The 24664-nt window shown below is 39.9% G+C and overlaps 1 pseudogene; it reads left to right on the top strand.

Moving 5' to 3' along the window:
- LOC133755141 (zinc finger protein ZFP2-like) overlaps positions 1-21561 on the top strand; it is a 44278-nt pseudogene extending 22717 nt beyond the window's left edge.
- The last annotated feature ends 3103 nt before the right edge of the window (positions 21562-24664 follow it).

Raw genomic sequence — 24664 nt, 5'->3', positions numbered from 1 at the left:
TTCTTAGCTTGATATAATCTACTTTGACTATTTTTCCTTTTATTGCCTGTGCTTCAGGGGGTCTTTTTCCAAAAGTCTTTGCCTATGACAATGTCTTGCAGAGTTTTCCTGATATTTTCCCCTAGTAATCTGATGGTATCACATAGATTTAGATATTTGATCTAATTACAGCTAATTTTTGTACAAGTTGCAATATGGGGATCTTGTTTCCTACTACACTGTGAAGAAAAAATTTTTCCAGCACCATTTTTGAAGAGATTGTCCTTTCTCCAGAATTGCTTTCAATTTGTTTCTCACAAACTAACTGGTTTTAGATGTGTGGATTAATTTTCAGAGGTTCTATTCCTGTTTCATAGGTCTACATGTCTTTTGGCATGCCAATAACAAGCTCTTTTGATTATAACTGCCCTATAGAAGATCTTGAATTCTGGAATTGTGATGCCTCCAGCTTTGCTTTTGTTAAGATTGCCTTGCATTTCATACCAATTTTGACATCATCTTTTTCCTAACTCTGAGAAGAATGTTGTTGGTATTTTGATTGAGATCACATTGAATCTGTAAATTGCTTTTGGGGGGCTGGCACTGCAGAATAGTAGGTTGAGCCTCTGTCTGTGGCATTGGTATCACATGGATGCCAGTTTGGGTCCCAGCTGCTCCTCTGATCCAGCTCTCTGCTCATGGCCTGTGAAGGCAGTAGAAGATGTCCCAAGTGCTTGGTCCCCTGTATCCATATGGGAGATGAGGAGGAAGCTCCTAGCTCCTGGGTTCAGATCAGCCCAGCACCAGCCATTACAGCCATTTGGAGAATTAACCAATAGTTAGAAGGCATCGCTTTCTGTCTCTCCCTCTCTCTGTCTATAACTGCCTCTCAAATAAATGATTATAAAAGTAAAATAAAAATAATTTCTTTTGGTAGTATGGAAATTTTGATATTAGTTCTTCCAATTTATGACATGGAAGATTTTTATTTTTTGTGTGTTTTCTAATATTTCTTTAATGTTTTGTAATTTTTCTTGTAAAGATCTTTCACACCCTTGACTAAATTTATTCCAACCATAAAAATTTTTATGGTTATCGTGAATGGCACTGATCTGATGAGTTATTTTCCAGCCATGGCATTTTTGTGTGTATAATGGCTATTGATTTTTGTGTGTTGATTTTATATCTTACAACTTTACCAAGCTTTCTTATGAGTTTCAATAATCTCTTGGTGGAGTCTTTTGGTTTCCCAATATTTAGGATTATGTCATCTGCAAACAGATTACTGGACTTTATCCTTTCTAATTTGTTTTCCTTTTTCTTGCATTCTTGCCATGGCTAAAACTGTTAGTAGTGTATTGAACAGCAGTAGTGATGGAGAGAAACTTTGGTTTCAGATCTTAGTGGAAATGCTTCCATGATTTCCCATTCAATATGATGTTGGTTGAAGATTTGTCATATATTGCCTTGATTGTGTTAAGGAGTGTTCCTTCTATTCCCAACTTGCTTAAGGTTTTTGTAATGAAAGCTTGTTGTTTTTTGTTTTTTTGTTTTTTTGTTTTTTTAATTTTTGACAGGCAGAGTGGACAGTGAGAGAGAGAGACAGAGAGAAAGGTCTTCCTTTTGCCGTTGGTTCACCCTCCAATGGCCACCGCGGTACCATGCTGTGGCTGGCGCACCGTGCTGTTCCAATGGCAGGAGCCAGGTGCTTCTCCTGGTCTCCCATGGGGTGCAGGGCCCAAGCACTTGGGCCATCCTCCACTGCACTCCCTGGCCACAGCAGAGAGCTGGCCTGGAAGAGGGGCAACCGGGACAGGATCGGTGCCCTGACCGGGACTAGAACCCGGTGTGCCAGCGCCGCAAGGTGGAGGATTAGCCTAGTGAGCCGCGGCACCAGCCTGAAAGCTTGTTTTTTATCAAATGCTTTCTCTTCATCTATTGAGATCATCATGTGGTTTTTATTCTTTAGTTTGCTAGTGTCACATATCACATTTATTGATTTGCGTATGCTGAACCATCCCTGCCTACCAGGGGTACATTCCACTTGGTCCAGGTAAATTATCTTTATGATCTGTTGTTGGATTTTATTAGCTAGCAATTTGTTGAGAATTTTTGCATCTGTGCTTATCAGAGATATTGTTCTTTAATTCTCTTTCTCTATTGTATCATTTTCTGGTTTAGAAAATAAGGTGACACTGGCCAAATAGAAGGAGTTTGGGAATACTCTTCTCTTTCAATTGTTTTGAATAGCTTAAGAAGAATTGGAATTGATTCTGTTTTAAAAGTCTGGTAGAATTTAGCAGTGATACTTTCTGGTCTTGGGCTTTTCTTTGGAGGGTTTTTGTTACTGATTCAATCTCTGTCTTGGTTTTTGGTTTGCTTAGGTTTTCTATATGTTTTCATGACTCAATTTTGTTATCTGGTATGTTTCTTGATTTCTTCTAGGTTTTCTGATTTGTTGATCATTGTATGTGATGCCCACATTCTATATTACAGTACTAATATAAGTTTTCAGTGTTCCACTTCCAAACCAGGTTCCTGCTTAATATCTCTGGGAATCATGGGGTAGTGGCTCAAATTCTTCAGTTCCTTTACCTAAGTGCAAGATCTACTACTTATTAGGGGACCTGAGAGCCTGGTCCAGCCATAGCTGTTGCAGACATTTAGAGAGTGAACCAACATATGAAAGACCTCTCTGCTTCTCTCTCTCCACCCACTTTCTGTGTATTTCTCTGCCATTTTTAAAATCATTTTTAAAGCTATTTGTTTATTTGAAAGTCACAGTTACAGAGAGAGAGAGAGACATAGAGAGATCTTCCATCATCTGGTTCACTCCCCTGGTGGCTCTAATGGCCAGTGTAGGGCCAGGTTGAAACCAGGAGCTTCTTCTAAGTCACCAATGGGGGTGGCAGGAGCCCAAGTACTTGGGCCATCTTCCACTTTTTATCAGACCATTAGCATAAAGCTAAATCAGAAGTGGAACAAGTGTCACTTGAACCGGTGACTATATGGGATGCCAGTATAACAGATGGCAGCTTTGCATACTGCTGCAAAACACCAGCTCCCTCTCTGCCTTTCAAATAAACAGATCTTTAACAAAGAAATGAAAATGTACTTAAGATAGTAAAAGTCATCTATTGGAATGATTACATTTTAAAAGATTTATTTATATATTTGAAAGGCAGTGTTAGAGTGAGAAAGGGAGAGACTGATCTTTCTTCTGGTTTGTTCTCCTCCAAAATGGCTGCAATGACTGGGGCTAGACCAGACTGATCTCATAAGATAGGAGCTTCTTCCAGATATCACATGGGTTCAGGGGCCCAAGCATTTGGGCAATCCTTTGCTGCTTTCCCAGACACATAAGCAGGGAGCTGGATAAGTTTGGAGCATCAATATCTGTGACATCCTCCTTGCAGTACAAGGATATAGAGCCCATCTGGCACAATTAACGTCCTATTTATGGGTGAGCCAAGTATAACAGCTTCCAACTCTCAAGGTTTGGACTAGATGGGTTCTGAGGAATTGTGTTATAACAGATATAAATCCATAACTCTTGGTTTAAGCTTTTGTTAGCAGATAATGGCTGTGACTACTTTGGGTCTCTGGATTGTCACCAGTGAAGGCATCCAGATTAACAGGAATGAGATCAACAGTCAGCAGAATGGTGTCCAGCTGAACTTAAATGGTTTTTCTTTTTTGTTAGAATAGTGACCTCCTGCAGTACCCTGGCATCTGGACATAGACAGTAGACATTGGAAGCCGTCCCCTTTGCCAAATGGAGTATGCCAAGTTTTGGGTCTATCATTTATTAAGGAGGCCTTAGTAGCCATCCTCACATTTTAATGTTATATATCCATGGCCAAAGTCCTACTAGACATCAAGGTTTGTTGAATCACAGGCTCAAGGTGTGTAGGTGACTGTTTTTCCAGTATAGCACACTTAATAGCCATCTAATTTAATTTTACTGGCACATAGCAGGGTTCCAAAAGAGGTTATTTCTTGCATCACAGCCCTTGAGAAGTAATGGATATCATAGATGATGCAAAGAATTTAGAAGGCGTATGAGCTCCACAAGTGAAGAAGTCACTGAGAGCACTAATGATAGTGCCTACATGGTTTAATTTGACTGATTTTAGCACTTTTCATTGGAAAGGGGCCATTTAAGCTGGGCTGATTTGTAGCATCCATGACAATTAATTTTTTAAATGAGGCATGCATTGCACCAAAACCCAGGAAGGACTAAAACGTATTAGCATCGTATGTTCTGCACAAGTGTGTCAAACAGTCTCATTCAGGGAGGAAGTCATCAATGTGATATATTCTGTGCTCCTGATAAAAGGTGGGTAGTTAAACTCTTTGCAAAAATTGTGTTTGATGGCAAAGTCAATGAGATGCTTGTGTATACCCTAGAAGAAGTGTCTTTCCAAAGTGAAGGCAAACTAGACTAAGGGGCTGTTGGAAAAGCTTTGAAAAACACATTTGCCACTTTTGTAATAGTTGACAAGTCATTTTTCTATTAAGAGGCATCAGATATGTTAATATTAGATATTAGATATAAAGTGTGGTGGACATAATCAATGGCATGTAGCATTAAGATTTTAGTAATCTACCATGAGATGCCATTTACTTTTTTCCAGATCCAACAGGAACAATTGGGCTGCCAAGTGGGAAAGAACTGGAATAATCACCTTTTTGTTAATTAAGTCTAATGTAATAAATTTTAATGCATGAAGACATTGAGTTTCCTTTTATTATGTCATCTTAATTATTCAAGTTTGGGACCTGTGGAGTGTTATTTTCCCTAGTTAAGTTGTAGCATAAAATTTTTATTTTAATAATTGCTGTGTTAGGCCTTCTCTCCCACCTGTGGGATTTTCTGAGTACATCTGACTATTGGAAATTTAGGTAATACTATAGTTAAAATGAGATGTACCAAATAAATTATTTTTTCTTCTGATATATATTTTGGAACTTTTCTAAAATGGTATTGAGTACCCTGTTTAAATTTAGTGGGATCCCCTGGGTAAGACTGTTATTTGAGCCACATTACTGATTACACCTATGAAACTGTGAATAAATGTATCTAGAACCTGGAAAATTTGATGTCTTATGCTGAAGAGACATAAGAATCAATGTCTCTATCTTTTTTAATTAAATAATTTAAAAATAAATTTTAGATGTCTAAAAGGATGAAATTATATTTTTTTTCAGAAATTTATACCTACATACAACTATAATTTATACATTTTACATTTTCCTTCTTTAGGTTTTTAATAAGATTTATTAGGGCTGGCTCTGTGGTGTGGGCAGAGGCCCACATACTTGGGCCATCTTTTGCTGCTATTTTCCCAGGTTCAGTAGCAGGGAGCTGGATCAGGAGTGGAGAGATTGGGACACAAACTGGCACAAATATGGAATGCCATTCTCGTCTAGTAAAACTTGATCAGATAACACTGATTGTTTCTAGTAGTGATATTTCTATTAGTGATAAGTAGCTCAAGCTTGACCTCAAAATTAGTCCTTGTCAGATCCTGAATTAGTTTCACTCTGTGATCATCACTCTTTTTTTCTTAGGGACTATATTTTTCATTATTGATTCAGTAAAATCAAGTATTAGAGATCCTATTTCTAAGTGCTTGAAATTATAAATGCTGGTCATTACTCAGAAGGTGTATATAGGAGTTGGCACCATGGCTCACTTGGTTAATCCTCCACCTACAGTGCCAGCATCCCATATCAGCACCGGGTTCTAATCCTGGTTGCCCCTCTTCCAGTCCAGTTCTCTGCTGTGGCCCAGGAGGGTGGTGGAGGATGGCCAAGTGCTTGGTCCCCTGCACCCACATGGGAGACCAGGAAGAAGCACCTGGCTCCTGGCTTTGGATTAGCGCAGTGCTGGTGATAGCAGCCATTTGGAGAGTGAACCAACAGAAGAAAGATCTTTCTCTCTGTTCTCTCTCTCACTATAACGCTACCTGTCAAAAAAACAAAACAAAACAAAAAAAAAGGTATTTAAAACCAGTGAGAGGAAATGAGTTGTAAAAGATCAATCAACAGGCCAGCACCGTGGCTTAACAGGCTAATCCTCCACCTTGCAGCGCCGGCACACCGGGTTCTAGTCCTAGTCAGGGTGCCGGATTCTATCCCAGTTGCCCCTCTTCCAGGCCAGCTCTCTGCTATGGCCCAGGAAGGCAGTGGAGGATGGCCCAAGTCCTTGGGCCCTGCACCCACATGGGAGACCAGGAGAAGCACCTGGCTCCTGGCTTCGGATCAGTGTGATGCGCCAGCCGCAGTGGCCATTGGAGGGTGAACCAATGGCAAAAAGGAAGACCTTTTTCTCTCTGTCTCTCTCTCACTATCCACTCCTCCTGTCAAAAAAAAAAAAAAATCAATCAACAACAGTTGAGTGTTGCATGCTGCCTTCCCACTTTCTTCTCAGGAATCCCCACAGAATTCACAACCGTAATTCTAAAATCAGCAACTCCTGCTGTCAGAAGTGTGTGGCTACCACTATAGGGAGCAATAATTTTTAGAAAGGACAAGGCAATCCACTATTTCATTATACTATTCTTGTTTGATGCCTACAACTTCATTTTCTGTTTCCATTGTATGATGCTTGGAACTAAGCAATAATTTTCTTCTGGGTCTGAGATGAAGCTAAATAAGATAGAAGTTCAAAACTGAGGTCCCTGAATTTGTAGAATGAAGTCACTGAAAGGCAATTACCAGATCAATGATGGTATAGGCATTTGAATAGCACAATTCATACACTATCTATAGAAAAAATGACCAATAGCTGTGGGCCAACAGTCAATGGCCCATGAGACCATCACACAAATCCTCAAGAGTTTGACTATAATTTCATGCCAATTCTCATTTAGACAAGAAGAGAAGTAAAAGCAGGAGCTCCATGACACCCTAATATTTTTCTCTTGCCTAATTTGTGGCAGCAACCACTACTTCAGTGCAGGTGGGTTTTTTTGTTTTTTTTTTTTTTAATATAGCTTTGTTAAAAATATACAGATAATTGGCCGGTGCCATGGCTCAATAGGCTAATCCTCCACCTTGTGGCGCCAGCACACTGGGTTCTAGTCCCGGTTGGGGTGCCGGATTCTGTCCTGGTTGCCCCTCTTCCAGGCCAGCTCTCTGCTGTGGTCCGGGAGTGCAGTGGAGGATGGCCCAAGTGTTGGGCCCTGTACCCCATGGGAGACCAGGATAAGCACCTGGCTCCTGCCTTTGGATCAGCACGGTGCACCGGCTGCAGCGGCCATTGGAAGGTGAACCAACGGCAAAGGAAGACCTTTCTCTCTGTCTCTCTCTCTCTCACTGTCCACTCTGCCTGTCAAAAAAAGAAAAAGAAAAAAAATATACAGGTAACTGGATGTGATGGGTAGATGAATTTCAGGATGTTTTGGGTAAAGAATTACTAGATAGTACATTTTTAAATATTCACAAAGATTTTACAAGGCATTCATGCTGTTTTCAAACAATATTAATCCACCAAATTATTACTATTTTACTGTGAAATATGATCCATTGATGGTCTACAAATTGTTTTACTAGGTAAGATCAAGCATCATTTTAAAGGATTAAAAATGATTTATTCAGGGATATTATTTTCTTCTTTAAATGCTAAAGTTAAAAAGAGTCCTTGGAGGGTTTTTCTAAAAATATGTAGAAGTATTTGAGGGTTTTAGAACCACAATTTAATTATGAGAATTGAAAAAAAATACTATATTTAATGACAATTTCCAAAAATTCTTTCCACATTTTAATTTCTCCACTTATAGTATGTTTCTTTCAAATGTATTTGCCAAGCCAGGAATTAATGAGGAATTGGAATATTATGTGAGCACTTCATGTGGTTACACACGTTTTTAGGTACACCCACTGTATCCTAAGAGGTTCATTTTCCAGCAGTTTTCTTCCTAATGGAGGTGTGCACTGTTTTACAGGGAAGGTAGCTTCATCTGCCCGTGATGTCAACAGGGAAAGATGATGGAAAGTCTCCTTTGTTGTCCTTCTCAGCATATGCCATTGCAATCACTCCCACCATCTTTAGAGAATTTCTGGTCCTGAAGCTGTCCCCATATTGCTCAAGAACTGTGTGATTGATTTCTATGTCTGTGAATGTTAGTGTGGGGGTAAAAGAAACTTTGTAGAGAAGGACCGTTTCCTGTCTCTTGGTGGCATAGGTGCAGTTGTAGATCGGAGACATTATAATCTCTTATTCAGGTACAACCTTATAGACCTTGGCTGGTTCAAGAAAGGGTACCAGTGGTAGATCCTTAGTTCCAAAGCCATAGAAGGGATGAATAATGTTGGATTTTCAAGCATTTTTTTTTTTGTCAGAAGATGAGGGGCTAGCGCTGTGGCTTAGCAGGTTAATGCCCTGGCCTGAAGTGCCAGCATCCCATATGGGCACCGGTTCTAATCCCGGCTGCTCCTCTTCTGATCCAGCTCTCTGCTATGGCCTGGGATAGCAGTAGAAGATAGCCTAAGTCTTTGGGCCCCTGCACCCACATGGGAGACCCAGAAGAAGCTCCTGGCTCCTGGCTTCAGATTGGCACAGCTCCTTTGTGGCCATCTAGGAAGTGAACCCGTGGATGGAAGACCTCTCTCTCTGTCTCTACCTCTCTCTGTAACTCTGCCTGTCAAATAAATAAAAATAAATCTTTTTTAAAAAAAAGATGATGTGTCTGATAGAAGTCCAGTGGGTCTCTAGGTATACAGAAAGGGGTTCTAAAATTTCTGTAGACAACTGGTCTCATACAAGATGGCCATGGGCTGGAGATGGGTGTTCAGACCATTTGAGCTGAATTGTATATGAGCTGAATGTAGGTTGCACCTCTGTCACTGTTTACTCATCTCTAAGATGAGCGTAGCAGCAATACTAATGAAATATTCTTACTGTGAGATGTGTGCAAGCTGACTTACACTGTGTTGCAATTGCATTTATGGGGTTTCTGGTGTATCTTCTTTAAATGAAGTTTCCGGTATCCTGCACTGTATAGCCTGTCCAGTGCTACTCATTTGAGGTTACTGAACTTATACAATGCCTAGTTTCTGGGAACATGGAAGTTTGGGTACTGGGGGACAGTCCCATTTCCTTTGGAAGTTAGTAATTGTTATGGTATTTGAAGAAGGGAGCTCTGCACATAGGAATCTTTTCTAACAGAATACAACTTAATGCTCTCTGAGACAACACCTCAAGGCTCAGAGCAGAGACAAGAGTCATTGAAATGTAAAGATCCTAGTTGCATGGTCCAAGCAGTTATGGATCATACTGACCAGAGTGAACAAGATATACTTGATATTACCTTACCTCATCCATTATTTTCAAGACTTGGTGGTAATAGAAGTTCTGGACCAGCATTCAAAAGAGAGGCATGAATGGATTAGAAGACAGTGGTCTTAAGGATGTAGCCTGGGGTGGAGGGATAACCTCTCATATCTGAGAGTCACCATCTGCACTGCTTCCTACCACATGCCCATTACTTCATTCCACTACCAGGATCTCTAGAAATGGAGGTCTGTGAAACCTAGTCTGTCATATACTTGGTACCTGGGCTATGCTGCTGCCCTCTGTATTCTAATAGTCCTTTCTGGTAGCTCAAAGAAGTTTTGCTAGGATCTCTGTAAAAAAAATGAAACAAATTGTATTTCAGGAGAAAAGTGGTTTGAGTAATGTCACATGATTTGTAAATACCCGGCACCCTAACTTCTGTCTAATGTTCTCTATCTTGCCACACTTAATTAAAAAACATTTATTTTTCAGATCCATTTCAGAAATTATCACCAGTTCAAATAATACTGCTTTAGAAAACTTCCCTGAGCATGTCTTCCCTTTTGCTCCTAATGCTGTTTGGAGTATGACTTCAAAAAGCATATCATGAGGCCAGTGCTGTGGCAAGGCAGGTTAATGCCCTGGCCTGAAGCACCCATATCCCATATGGGCATGGGTTCAAGACTTGGCTGCTCCATTTCTGATCCAGCTATGGCCTGGGAAAGCAGTAGAAGATGACTCAAATCCTTGGGTCCCTGCACCCATGTAGGAGACCCAGAAGAAGCTCCTGGCTTCAGATTGGTGCAGCTCCAGCCATTGCAGCCATTTGTAGAGTGAGCCATTGGATGGAAGACCTCTCTCTCTCTGTCTCTCCTCTCTTTGTGTAACTTTGACTTTCAAATAAATAAATACAAAAAGCATATCATAAAAAATTTCCCCCTTTCAGTAATTTATTCTTGAACAATATACAGTATACATGCAGCTACAGAAAATTAGTGTGAACCTTTATCCTGCTTTCTGAAATAGTAAAATTATATTAAATCAGATTCATGTGATAATAAGCTTCTTAAAATATAAACCAAAAGAACACAATGACCATATATAAGTCGAAATGTGAAGAACAACCTTATGGTCTCCAGATAATTTATTTGTGTGAATCTCAAGACTTTTATTTTATTTTATTTTATTTTTTTTTTAGTATCAGCAGCTTTTCTAAGGTCTAATTGAGAGGCAAAATTGTGTTTATAGGAGCTTTTTTCTAAGTTTTTTAAAAATTTATTTGAAAGTATTGTATATAGAGGAGAGACCCAGAGAGATCTTCCTTCTGCTTGTTCACGTCACAGATGGCCGCATTGAGCAGGGCCGGGACAGAATGAGGCCAGGAACCAAGATCTTCTTCTGGGTCTCCCACATTGGTAGCATTTGCCCAAGTACTTGGATCATCTTCCATTGCTTTTCTCAGGCCAACAGCAGGAAGCTGGATCAAAAGCAGAACAGCCAGAACTTGAACCAGTGCCCACATGGGGTGCTTGCATTGCAGATGGCAGGTTTTCTTGCTATGTGACAATGCTGGGCCTGTTTTATGGGAACTTCTAAATGAAATTTTGAAGTTGTATGCATTGTAATTTGCATGTAATTCAACTTTCTGCCATACTTACTTGTATGTATCAGCATTTGATGTAGGACAAATCAGAAAACACGATGGCTTAGCAAACAGCCATTTGATTTGCAGTTCTGACTCTGTGTTATGGGCTTCACTCAGCTGGACAATTCCTATGATTAGTCTGAGAGCAGAAATGAGAGTTTCATCATTTGGGGAACTGATTGAGCCTTCACTTAAGTGTCTCGGGTTTGTGGTGAATCTTGGCTACATACCATCTCTTCAACAGGAAGGTTTTTCAGAAGATAACTGTCAGAAAAAGAAAATCTGAGAAGGCAAATACTTTACAAATTGTCTATTTCTGGGGCTGGTGCTGTGGCATAGCAGTTAAAGCCACCGCCTGCAGTGCCAGCATCCCATATGGGTGCCAGTTTGAGACTCAGTTGCTCCACTTCTGATCCAGCTCTTTACTACAGCCTGGGAAAGCAGAAGATGGCCCAAGTCCTTGGGCCCCTGCCCCCATGTGGAAGACCTGGAAGAAGCTCCTGGCTCCTAAATTTGGATCTACACAGCTCCAGACATTGCAGCCATCTGGGGAGTGAACCTGCGGTTCAAAGACCTCTCTTTCTCCCTCTCTCTCTCTCTCTCTCTCTGATTCTCCTTCTCTCTCTGTGTAACTCTTTCAAATAAATAAATATTTTAACAAATTGTCTATTTCTATCACATTTGTTGGTATCTCATGGGGTAAATCAAGTGAAATGGTGAAATTCAGGGTCTTTTTTTAAAGATTTATTTGAAAGAGTTACACACAGAGAGAGGGAGAGGCAGAGAGAGAGAGGTCTTCCATCCACTGGTTCACTCCCCAGTTGGCTGCAATGGCCAGAGTTGTGCCAATCCAAAGCCAGGAGCCAGGAGCTTCTTCTGGGTCTCCCACATAAGTTCAGGGGTCCAAGGACTTGAGACATCTTCTATTGCTTTCCCAGGCCATAGCAGAAAGCTGGATCAGAAGTGGAGTAGCTGGGAATCAAACAAGTGCCCATATGGGATGCCAGTGCTGCAGGCGGCAGCTTTACCCGCTAGGCCACAGTGCCAGCCCCAACCCAGGGTTTTGTGAAGGGATGAAGTACAGGGAAAGGTGCTACTTGGAATCACTACTGGTAAAGTGCACTGCATTAGATACACATTATGTGTATTTGTTAATTTTCTTTAGTATAAACTTAATAACAACATAATGTTTATCTCTTTGATAGCTTCATTTATTTGAACACTCAAAGTTTCTTTTTACTTTTACATTATTATTTTACAAAATTTGTAGATAGTGCTTTTGTTAAACCAGTGATAACTTCTGTTTAATCTCTGCCACTTAATATAGGTGGGTGCATTTTCCTATATATTTCAACTTTTACAGGTTTATTCCTCCACTGTGAAGCTGATGTTTTCTTGGTTAATGTATTTATTATTCTTTATTCATTCTATCATATTCTTTTTTTCCCCACTGTTCAGTTCGGAAGGAAACCAGAGGTTTTGTTTTTGTTTTTGTTTTAAGATTTCATTTATTTACTTGAAAGAGTTGCAGAGAGAGAGAGAAAGTCCTCCATCTGCTGGCTCACCCTCCAAATTATTGCAAAGGCTGGAGCTGAGCCGATCCAAAGCCAAGACCCAACAGCTGCTGGGTCTCCTATGCAGGTGCAGTGGCCCAAGGACTTGGACCATGTTCCACTGCTTTCTTAGGACATAGCAGAGAGCTAAATTGTATGTTGAGCAGGGAGATTGTATTGCAGACATCCCCAGGTTCTCTTTTTGGACAAATAATTGCATTGCTTTCACTTTAATTATGTATAATGTTCTTTCAAATGTTTATCATTTGAATGTTTTGGGCAGTATTTCCATTGCTTTCACTGTAATTAGGTATAATGTTATTTCAATTGTTTATCAGTAGAATAATCATAGACAAGGGCAAAAGCTAATTTGTATTCTTTGTCTTACCTGTATTTTCTCTCTTACTTAAAAATATTTATTAGTTTAATAGAGAAAGAAGTTGATGGACTGAGATTGGGAGCTTTGACACATTAATTCACTTCCTAGATAACCATACCAAACAGAGTTGGGGCAGAACTGAAGCCAGGATTGAGGAATGGAATCTAGGCCTCCTTCATTGGTGACATCACCACAGCTTCCCCAGGTCTGCATTATCTGGGAGCTGAGAACTGAAGCTGGCATTGGAAATCAAACATAGGCACTCTGAGGTGGCATCATAAATGCTAAGCTAAATGTCTGCCCTGTCTTTTAATATATTTTTTCTCTGACATATTGGAAGAGACATGCATGGTGTTTTCATGGAAATTCTTTTCTGTTCATTCCCATCGTAGTTTCACTGAGGGTTTTTTGCCTTTTTTTCTCAATGCTTCTACAAACTTCTCCTAACATTACCCATTCAAGAGTCAATATTACCCCTCTTCTAGCCTGCTGTGAAATTCCCCTTGGAAGATGTGCCCTTTGTGATTTGAGCCTCCTGTTTCCCTCCAGCTTGGGCATTTTTCACAGCCTGTAGATCATGGGTTTGACTCTATTGAATACTTCTGTGTGGCTTTCTAAATACTCAACAAGTCTAATGTAAAACCATATCCTTCCTTTTTCCTTCATATCCATACACAACTGTCAGTGTTTGTTTTGTGACAGAGTTAATAGTTGACTGGAACTATAATGTTACAGGTGATGATAGCATTTGAAGACCTGGCTGTGTACTTTAGCTTGGAGGAATGGCAGAACATGAACAATGCTCAGAAAACCCTGTACAGAGATGTGATGCTGGAGACCTACAGCAGCCTCTTCTCCTTGGGTGAGTGACACCCATCACATGCCCAGTGATAACATTTTCTTGCTATTTGACAAACAAGGGAACACTTTATAATGTTTAATATTGCACAGATATAGAATTTGAGTTCATGAATAATCTATCTACCATCTAACAAAAGATTCAAATTGGAACATTTGTTGCATAGCTCTTGGACCAAGCTGTAGTCCTTTAAATAACCCAAGATAGTGATTTCACAAATTCTTACATTGTTTTCATTAACAGGGCACTGCATTACCAAACCTGACTTGATCTTCAAGTTGGAGCGAGGAGCAGAGCCATGGATGGTGGAAGAATGCCTGAATCAGAGCCTTCCAGGTCAGTCTGCACATAAGACACAGGAAGGCCAAGGCAGAAAGTGTGCAGATGTTGACTGGTGCTCTTTCCATGAATTTTTCTCAAGCCTTACTCCTGATGACAGCTGGTTTTGTGCATCAGACACAGGCATTCTAGAGTATTTAGAGAAACCAGTATCTTTCTAACTTTTGTTCTTAGTGAAGATGTTCTTTGATTAAAAAAAAATCCAGTCATTTTCTGATGTTACTAAGGCTTTTATCTAGGTTTGATACATTCCCCAAATTCTAACTTGTCCTCTACACTTTCATACCTTTTCTTTCATGCACTTATTAGTTCCTTCAGTGCTTGTTAACTAGGTAATGTACAGAAAGTTTTTTTAAGATTAGTGTTTCTTTCTGTTTATTTTTAAAGATTTATTTATTTATTTGAAAGTCAGAGAGAGAGAAGGAGAGGCAGAGAAAGGCAGAGAGAGAAAGAGAGATACAGAGAGATCTTCCATCCACTGGTTCACTTCCCAATTGGCTGTCATGGCTGGAGCTGCACTAATACAAAGTCAGGAGCCAGGAGCTTCTTCCAGGTCTCCCACATGGGTACAGGAACCCAAGGACTTGGGCCATCTTTTACTGCTTTCCCAGGCCATCGCAGAGTGCTAGATCAGAAGAGGAGCAGCTAGGACTTGAACTGGTGCCCATAAGTGATGGCAGCACTGCAGGTGGTGGCTTTAGCTGCTGTGCCACAATGCTGGCCCCCAGAAACTTATTTCTAGTTCATTGCTCAGAGTTCCCACTCATGATTTTGCCCAGGCATAGAACTTGCTCAGGACTGAATCAATAAATGTGAACTTTCTCTTTCTTAGTCTCTTTCTTTTATTTCCTCTATGCCTCTCAAATAAATAAGAAATTATGGTTTGTTGGAAACATTTGAGGAGTGAGCTATAGCTGGCAAACCTGTTTCAGTCTCTCATTCTGTCTCTCTGACTCTCAAGTAAGTAAATAAGTAAACGTTAAAAGATGGTCATGTGACCGGGGCTGTGGTGCAGTGGGTTAACACCCTGGCCTGAAGCACTGAAATCCCATATGGGCACCAGTTCGAGACCCAGTTGCTCCACTTCCAATCCAGCTCTCAGCTATGGCCTGGGGAAGCAGTAGAAGATGGTCCAAGTCCTTGGGCCCCTGCACCCGAGGGAGACCCAGAAGAAGCTCCTGGCTCCTGGCTTCAGATCAGCACAGTTCTGGCCATTGTGGCCAATTGGGGAGTGAACCATTGGATGGAAGACCTTACTCTCTCTTTGCCTCTCCTCTCTCTGTGTAACTCTGACTTTCAAATAAATAAATCTTTTAAAAAAAAAACCAAAAGATGGTCATGAGTAAGCCTCTGTGCTGTGATGTTAGAAATTATGAAGCTAGGAAAGAGAAAGACACTGTAGTGCAGTGTGTTAAAGCTCCAGCCTGCAGCACTAGCATCGCATATGGGTGCCAGTTCAAGTCCCAGCTGATCCTCTTCTAATCCAGCTCTCTGCTAATGCACCTGAGAAAGGAGCAGAGGTTGGTCCAAGTCCTTGGCCCCCTGTACCCATGTGGAAGACAAGAAAGAAACTCCTGGCTCCTAACTTTATCTTGGTCCAGCATTGGTCATTGTGTCCATGTGGGGAGTGAACCAGCAGATGGAAGACTTCTCTCTGTCTCTATCTCTCTCTATAATTCTAGCTTTCAAATAAATAAAGTAAATCTTTGAAAAAAAGAAATTATAAACTAAGCATGAACTTGTGTAAAACATAAAAATAAATGATCCTAGACTCACCAAAAAAGTAATGAGATTTTGAGACCCAAGGTCAAGTAGCCTTGTGGGTTTATGTTGAGTGGCTCAGATTTCACTAAGGGTGAAGTTTGAAGTATGATTTCTCTCTTATTTTTCAGTATCATTGAAAAATAAGCAAACAAAAAGATAAAGCATAGGAAATGAAGCTTTCTATGAAAATAGCAGACAACTGATCAAAAGTCTCCAGAAATTCTAATTATCACACAAGAATGTTTATGGAAAGAATTGAGAGGAGGTAGCCAGCACTGATGATTTCTGAATGAGCTAGAAAACACTTTTCAAAGATGAGCACATCCTGGTTTGCAGAAACAAATTCTTCACACTGATTGGGAGTGTTTAACTAAAGTGGTAGATTGGGACTTTTCTCTACCTGTTGTACTTCTGAGAAGCTGAAGGTGTCGGATGTCCTTAGGAATTTGGGGAAGCTGGCATAGAGTAGAGACAAAGTAGTTTTTCATTTGAAAAATCCCACAAATGATGTTTACCTAGAAAGACTGAACATAAGACAATCATAGATTCAGATCATACTCCTTAAATGTTGCCCTGCTTAAAGTACAGGTACATTTCACTCTTCTCCACCTGCAAGTAAATGATCAGTAAAACTTTTTCATGTTTATGGTTGAAATATCAGAGAAGCAAAAAACACACAATTTTTATAAAAATAAGATGGAGAAAAAGCCAGAGAAAAAATGGTTGCAAGGTAGTGGGTGAATATTTTTATTAAATATTTGTTCATTCTTTAAAATATTTTATAGTTATTTCATCTTTATGAAAGGCACAGTGATAGTGAGAGGAGAAAGAGGTCCTCTATTAGCTCACTTCCCAGATGCCTGCAACACTTAGGTCTAACTAGTCTGAAGCCAAAAACTTTAGAATTCATCTAGTCTATCCTGGTGTATCACAGGTTTCAAGGCACATGAACCATTATCTGCTTCCTCCCGGTTTACATACGCAGAGAGCTGTACTGAAAGCAGAGTAGCCAGGGCTCACACTGACACTGTTTTGAGATGGAGGCATCCCATACATCATAGCACAAAAGTCATCCTACCATACTTGAAAATTTCCCATGGTAAAAAGGATCATGTTTGAACATTGGGAAACCTCATGGTACAATTTAATATATTAATGTATTAAGGAGAAAAACCATATTTTTTATTTTTTTATTTTTTTGACAGGCTGAGAGAGACAGAGAGAAAAGTCTTCCTTTGCCATTGGTTCACCCTCCAATGGCCACCGCGGCTGGCACACTGCACTGATCCAAAGCCAGGAGCCAGGTGCTTCTCCTGGTCTCCCTTGCAGGTGCAGGGCCCAAGTACTTGGGCCATCCTCCACTGCACTCCTGGCCCACAGCAGAGAGATGGCCTGGAAGAAGGGCAACCAGGACAGAATCTGGCACCCCAACCAGGACTAGAACCCAGTGTGCCAGCACTGCAGGAGGAGGATTAGCCTATTGAGCCACAGCACCAGCCAGGAGAAAGACCATAATAATGGTCATAAATAAGTACCTCATACTGATTTTATCAAAATCTAATACCACTTGAATAACAAGTAACTTGATTCCCTTTATATGAGTATGCCAGGAGAAACAGTTACATGTGATTCAGTGACATGATTGCTTTTTTCTCATTTCAGTGGTCATGAAAAGGGATGACCTGATTAGGATCAACCAGGAAAGTCAGGACAAAAATCTGAATCAAGATTTTATGAAAAATAACAAGACATCAGCTCTCAAGAGAGTTGAATTAAGAAAAACCATTAGTTTAAATTCAAGCCATATTCCAACACTGATTATTAAAAAGGGAACCTATTCATGATTGAAGCCCGAGGAATTCAGTAAATGTCACACTGTTTATCCCCACAGTGGGCCTGATCAACTACAGGATGGAGACAAATTTGATAACACTAAGATACCTGGAAATTCTCTCCAGTTCTGTGAGCCTTTTGGTCAGCATGACAAGATTCACATCATGAAGCAGCCATTTGGAACCACTGCACAAGCAAAATTCTTCACAAGAAAGATGCTCTGTAAATCTGAGAGGGTTCATATGGCAGAAAACTGTAATAAATCAACTGTCACTTTTGGAAAAGTAATTCAAATAGAAAAAGCTATCCATGAAAATTCTAGCCTCAATATGCATCAACAAACTCACACAGGAAAGAAATTTTATAAGTACATTAAGTATGTTGAACCTGTCATTCACCAGTCACAACTTGCAATAAATCACAGACTAAATACAAGGGGAAAATTCTCTAAAGGTAAACCTTGTGAAAATTCACTCAGTTTTAATTCACCTTATGAATGTAATGGACACAAGTCAGACCTCATCATACACCAGCAAATTCACACAGGAGAGAAACCTCATAAATGTAATGACTGTGGAAAAGCCTTTGGACGAAAGTCACACCTCATTATACACCAGAGAATTCACACAGGAGAGAAACCTCATAAATGTAATGACTGTGGAAAAGCCTTTGGGCACAAGTCATACCTCCTCATACATAAGCGAATTCACACAGGGGAGAAACCCCATGAATGTAATGACTGTGGAAAAGCCTTTGGACACAAGTCAATCCTCATGAAACATCAGCGAATTCACACAGGAGAGAAACCTCATAAATGTAATGACTGTGGAAAAGCCTTTGGACGAAAGTCACACCTCATCATACACCAGAGAATTCACACAGGAGAGAAACCTCATAAATGTAATGACTGTGGAAAAGCCTTTGGACACAAGTCAGTCCTCATCACACACCAGAGAATTCACATGGGGCAGAAACCTCATAAATGTAATGACTGTGGAAAAGTCTTTGGGCAAAAGTCACACCTCATCATACACCAGCAAATTCACACAGGTGAGAAACCTCATAAATGTAATGACTGTGGAAAAGCCTTTGGACACAAGTCATACCTCCTCATACATCAGCGAATTCACACAGGGGAGAAACCTTATAAATGTAATGACTGTGGAAAAGCCTTTGGACGAAAGTCATACCTCATCATACACCAGCGAATTCACACAGGGGAGAAACCTCATAAATGTAATGACTGTGGAAAAGCCTTTGGACACAAGTCAAACCTCATGAAACATCAGCGAATTCACACAGGGGAGAAACCTCATAAATGTAATGACTGGAAAAGCCTTTGGGCAAATGTCAGACCTCATGAAACATCAGCAAATTCACACAGGAGAGAAACCCTATGAATGTAATGACTATGGAAAAGCTTTTGGCCATAAGTCAGGCCTCATGAAACATCAGCAAATTCACACAAGGCAGAAACCTCATGAATGTAATGACTGTGGAAAAGACTTTTTATGAAAGTCACACCTCATACCACACAAGAATTCACACAGGGGAGAAACCCCATGAATATAATGAGCGGGGGAAAGCGTTTGGACAAAAGTCAGTCTTTAGGAAACATCAGAGAATACACAGGGGAGAAACCTCATGAATGTAATGACTTTGGAAAAGCCTTTGGACAAAAGACAAACCTCATATCACAGCAGAGAATTCACATAGAATAGAAAACTCATGATTGTAATAACTGTGGAAAAGCATTTAGCCATAAGTCAACCTTCATCATGCATCAGAGAATTCACACTGGGCAGAAACCTTATGAATGTAATGACTGGCAAAGCCTTTGGACAAAAGTCAAACCTCATAATGCACCAGAGAATGCACACAGTGTTGAAACTTCATGAATGTAGTGACTATGGGAAAACTTTTGGTCTTAAGTTCCAACTCCAACTGCATCAGAGGATTCACACAGGGCAATAACACTATAAATGTAATGGCTGTGGAAAAGCCTTTTTCTATAAATTATACCTCATATCAAAACAGAATTCACACAGGGAAGAAACCTTATGAATCTAATGAGTGTGGGAAAGCCTTTTGTTATAAATCATAGCTCATATCACAGCAGAGAATTCACACTGGGGAGAAACTTCATGAATGCAATGACTGTAGAAAAGCCCTTGGCAATAAGTCACATCTCAGAATGCGTCAAAAATTCACATGAAGAGAAACCTTTTGGACATAATGACTTGGAAAGCTTTTTCCCATAATGCAGTCCTCATTGCACATCATCTAATTCATATGGGGGAAAACACTTTGGATCTAATGCATATGGAAAAGCCTTTATCCATAAGTTAACACCTCATAAAACATCAGAATTCACATGGGGGAGAAACCTTCTGAATGGAATGAGTGTTGGAAAACTCTGCCAAAATCACACAATATAACATCAGAAAATTTATTACATAATAGAAAGCTTGTAATAAGTGTGGGAAAGCCTTTTGTCAGAAGTAATACCTCATAACACATGTAGTTCAAACAAGGGAGAGAACTTTTTCCAAAATCAACATAACCATGTGACAGAGCCTTTTGCTGGAAATTACATCCCATACAATAGGCACTCCCATAAGGAAGAAAGACTGGGACCAGCGCTGTGGCACAGTAGGTTAAAGCCCTGGCCTGAAGCACTGGCATACCATGTGGGCACTGGTTCTAGTCCTGGCTGCTCCTCTTCCGATCCAGCTCTCTGCTATGGCCTGGGAAAGCAGTAGAAGATGGCCCTGCACCCACATGGGAGACACAAAAGAAGCTCCTGGCTACTGGCTTCTGATTGCTGCAGCTCCAGCCATTGCATCCATCTGAGGAGTGAACCAGCAAATGAAAGACCTCTCTCTCTCTCTCTACCTCTCTCTGTAACTCTGTCTTTCAAATAAATAAAGTAAATTGTTAAAAAAGAAAGAAAGGTTAGAAATATTAGTGTGAGAAAAAGCCATTTGTCAGAAATTGATCACTATACATCAGAGAATTCACACAAAGGGTTTCTTTGGAGTGTAATGAATGTGGAAGTATATTTTCATGGTATTCAGGCTGTCATAAATATGCAACTCAAAAAAGGTGATATCCTTCAAGTGCAGTAGATATGATAAAACCATGACCAGAAATTAAACAGGCTCGCACCATGGTGCAGTAAGATAATCCAGTTCTAGTCCCAGCTGCTGCTTTTCCAATCCAGCTCTCTGCTGTGGTCTAGGAAAGCAGTGGAAGATGACCAAAGTGCTTGGGCCCCTGTACCCATGTGGAGACCAGGAATAACTCCTGGCTCCTGGCTTTGGATCAGGGCAGCTCTGGCCATTGTGGCCATCTGGGGAGTGAACCAACAGAAGGAAGACCTTTATCTCTATCTCTCACTGTCTGTAACACTACCTATCAAATTAATTAAACATCAACGAACACCAGAGAATTCATACAGCAAAATGTCAATTTAATGAATGTGAAAAAATTGTTCTGCCATTAATCAATTCACATGAAGAGACTCAGAAATGAGAAAACATACATGCATAGAAAAGTTATATACCATACATCATCTCTCAATGGTTACCTGACAACTCACAGAAAGAAAAAATCCTATGACTGTATTGTAATGGGAAATACCTTTATTATTAGGCAAACTGCCACAAAACATAGCAAGATTACAGAGAGAAGTCCCTGAAGTATAATTTGTTTGAAAGAATTCTTTGGTGGAATCACACCTTAGTAAGTATTGGGGCAGTTTTCATGATGAATTGTGACAGAGAGTGGTTAACCGTTCTTCAGAAATTTTTTCTCTTATACAACCTGTAGTTTTGGTTTCTCATTATTGTGAGTGGGATCAAGTATATGAACTGAACTGTACTCTCTTATGTAAATTTTGTTAATAAATATCTAAAAGTTGAGTAACAGTTGTTGCAACAGTTATTTGGAACACCATCTTCATCAATTACAAAGTTATTTGTTTTATGGATGCTTTGTTGGCCACCCAGGATTCTTTCCCCACATTATTGTGCAAACCACTGATGTGACCATAGGCATTTCAAGTGACATATGTTCCAGCTGTAATGGGTACTCCAGCCCTGGAAAATAAGTGTTGTGTGCAGCACAAGGGAATGAGTTTGTGGTGACCTATATACCCATGAGAAATTTCAACTTATCTGTGTGCACATCTGGATTAGACTCCACTACCCAAGGTCTATTTGAATATGCAAGTAGATGTTATCCCACACATCACCCTCATTCTTTAAAGGGACAATCTGAAACCCTATAAGTTGCAACACTTATCTGAATGTTCCTGTATTACTGAATGCATAATGCCTTTTTCATTCATGATCCCCCTTTTCCACTTCTACTTCATTCAATTCCTAATTGCCTTGAAAAGAACATGGAATGAAGTCTATCCAGGTGGTACCCATTGCAACAGAGAAGCAGGAGCATAAATGTAGTACACTTTTTAAAACAGATTTATTGATTTATTTGAAAGTCAGAGTTAAACAGAAAGAGGAGAGGCAGAGAGAGATCTTCCATCCAATGGTTCACTCCCCAATTGGCCACAACAGCCGCAACTGTGCTGATCCAAAGCCAGGAGCTTCTCCAGATTTCCCATGTAGGTGCAGGGGCCCAAGCACTTTGGCCTTCTACTATTTCCCAGGCCATAGCCAAGATCTGGATTGGAAGTGGAGCAGCTGGGTCTCAAACCAGTGCCCATATGGGAAGCTGGCACTTCAGGCCAGGGCATTAACCTGCTGTGCAACAGCACTGGCCCCTGTAGTACAGTTGTATTAATTTAACTTTACTATAATTTTTATAACCTTTTTTATTGTATTACTCCCTGCTCCTACAGGTGGCCCTCATTTTTATTGAAAATGTGTGTTTTTATCCCTTCCAATTTACAAAGTCCTTACTTGATTTACGTAAATCTGATTTACATTCAGTTAATTCCTCAGGATACCCTCAGGAGGAACACTTTACCTAGGTTGCATGGCCATCCCTTGATAACAGGGCTACAAATGCTAGGATGCATCTAGCTTCAGTAGCTCTTTTATTTCCCATCTAGATAATAGCTGTGCAAGTAATCCATTCCACCTCCATTAGAAATAGCTCTTCATCTCTGTTTAAGTCCTCACAGCTTCTTACAAGTGTTTATCAAATTAAATCTTATAAACAGATTTAATAGAAAATGAATGGTGTGGCTGCTGGTAGTTTCAGTGAGGTTGAATGATTTGCTGGACTGCTGTTTTGTCTGGGTTTTCTTTCATATTACTTAGAACTAATTTTTCACAATATTGCTTGCCTGAGCACTTTTTCTAGGGTCCCAGCTAAACAGGTGTTTGAAGACTTGATTTACTGTTAATTCTCATGGTACAACTCATTAAGGACAGAGGTCCCACATGGGGAGCACAGATCATTATGTGGTCCTTGGACAGAGCAAATATTATACCCATTTGATTTAGTACTCAGGCACTGGGCTCCATTGAAGATAAGAGCTCGGCTGAACAGAATATAACTCCCTTCCGATTAAAAAAAAAAAAAAGGGAGAAGATTTACCATGCCAAACCTGGGTGTGTCACCTCAGGCATACCCTTTACCCTTGAGAACTGAACAAAGCTCTCGGGCCATACCCACTAGAAGCCTCTAGAGATTCACTGAAAGCAGAAAGTCCATTTATCTATAGTCATAATACAATGATAAAAACTACCACAGCAGGGAAAAAAAAAAAGGCGAATATCTCCACAAATGCCGAACAAATGCAAGAATCCAAGAAACAAGAGTAAGGAAACATCATGATGCTGCCAAAAGAACATGACACTTCAATATTAGAATATAAAGATGATAAGATAGAAGAAATGCAAGAAATAGAACTCAAAAATTTGATCATAAGATTACATAGAAGTAATCAAAAGCAAATGCACAAACTACTGAAATCCATGAAGGACATGAAAGAAAATTTGTTATGGCAAGGATGTTTTCTAATCATGTCTATTTGAAGTTCTGTGTGCTTCCTGTACTTGGACATCTCTCTCTTTTTATGCTAGTATTTCACTAAAAATGCCTTCTAATGCTGTCTCTCTGTCTCCATGCCTTCAGGAATTCCTAGAACCCAAATGTTGTGTTTTTTTTTTTTAATAGTTTCCTGTAGATTCCCAACAGTGTTTTTAGATTTCTAATTTCCACTTCTTGTCTTTGGTTTGACTGTGTGCTTTCCTGTGCTCTGTCTACTAAGTCAGATATTCTCTCTGCTGCCTCATTGATTCTATTTTTAAGGCTCTCCACTGCATTTTTTATTTGCTCTATTGAATTCTTCATTTCACTTTAATTTCTCTTTAATATCTCAATTTCATGTCCTATTGAATTTATTTTATCTTGATCCCTCCTTATAATTTCAATTTCATGGGAGAAATTTTCTTTCGTGTCCTTCATGGATTTCAGTAGTTTGTGCATTTCTTTTGATTACTTCTATGTAATCTTATGATCAAATTTTTGAGTTCTATTTCTTACATTTCTTCTATCTCATCATGTTCATAATCTAGTATTGAAGTGCCATGTTCTTTTGGGAGTGTCATGATGTCTTCCTTATTTTTGTTTCTCATAATTTTGCATTTGTTTAGCATTTTTAAGATACTCATTGGTTTCTTCTTTTTTTAATTTTTTTTCCACTGCTATGGCTTTTATCTTTGTACTATGACTCTGTAGATAAGTGTACTGTCTACTTTCACTGAATCTCTAGGGGCTGGTAATGGGTATGGCCAGAGAGCTCTGTTCAGTCTCCAGGGTTAAGGATGTGCCTAAGGTGACATACCCAAGTTTGGCATGTTAAATCTTCTGTCTCCTTTTTTTTAATCAGTAGAATATTCTGCTCAGCTGGGCTCTTCTCAATGGAAACCAATGCCTGAGTACTAGCCCCAGTGGGTATAATATTCATCTGCTCTGTCCAAAGAACCACACAAAGGATCTGTGTAGTCCTCAGTGTAAGTTCAGATTCTCCAGCAATGTCTCTCATCGGGTAACC

Source organism: Lepus europaeus, unplaced genomic scaffold (genome assembly GCF_033115175.1).
Source record: "Lepus europaeus isolate LE1 unplaced genomic scaffold, mLepTim1.pri SCAFFOLD_3_1, whole genome shotgun sequence".
Classification (NCBI taxonomy): domain Eukaryota; kingdom Metazoa; phylum Chordata; class Mammalia; order Lagomorpha; family Leporidae; genus Lepus; species Lepus europaeus.
This window is presented reverse-complemented; position numbering and strand designations above follow the sequence as displayed.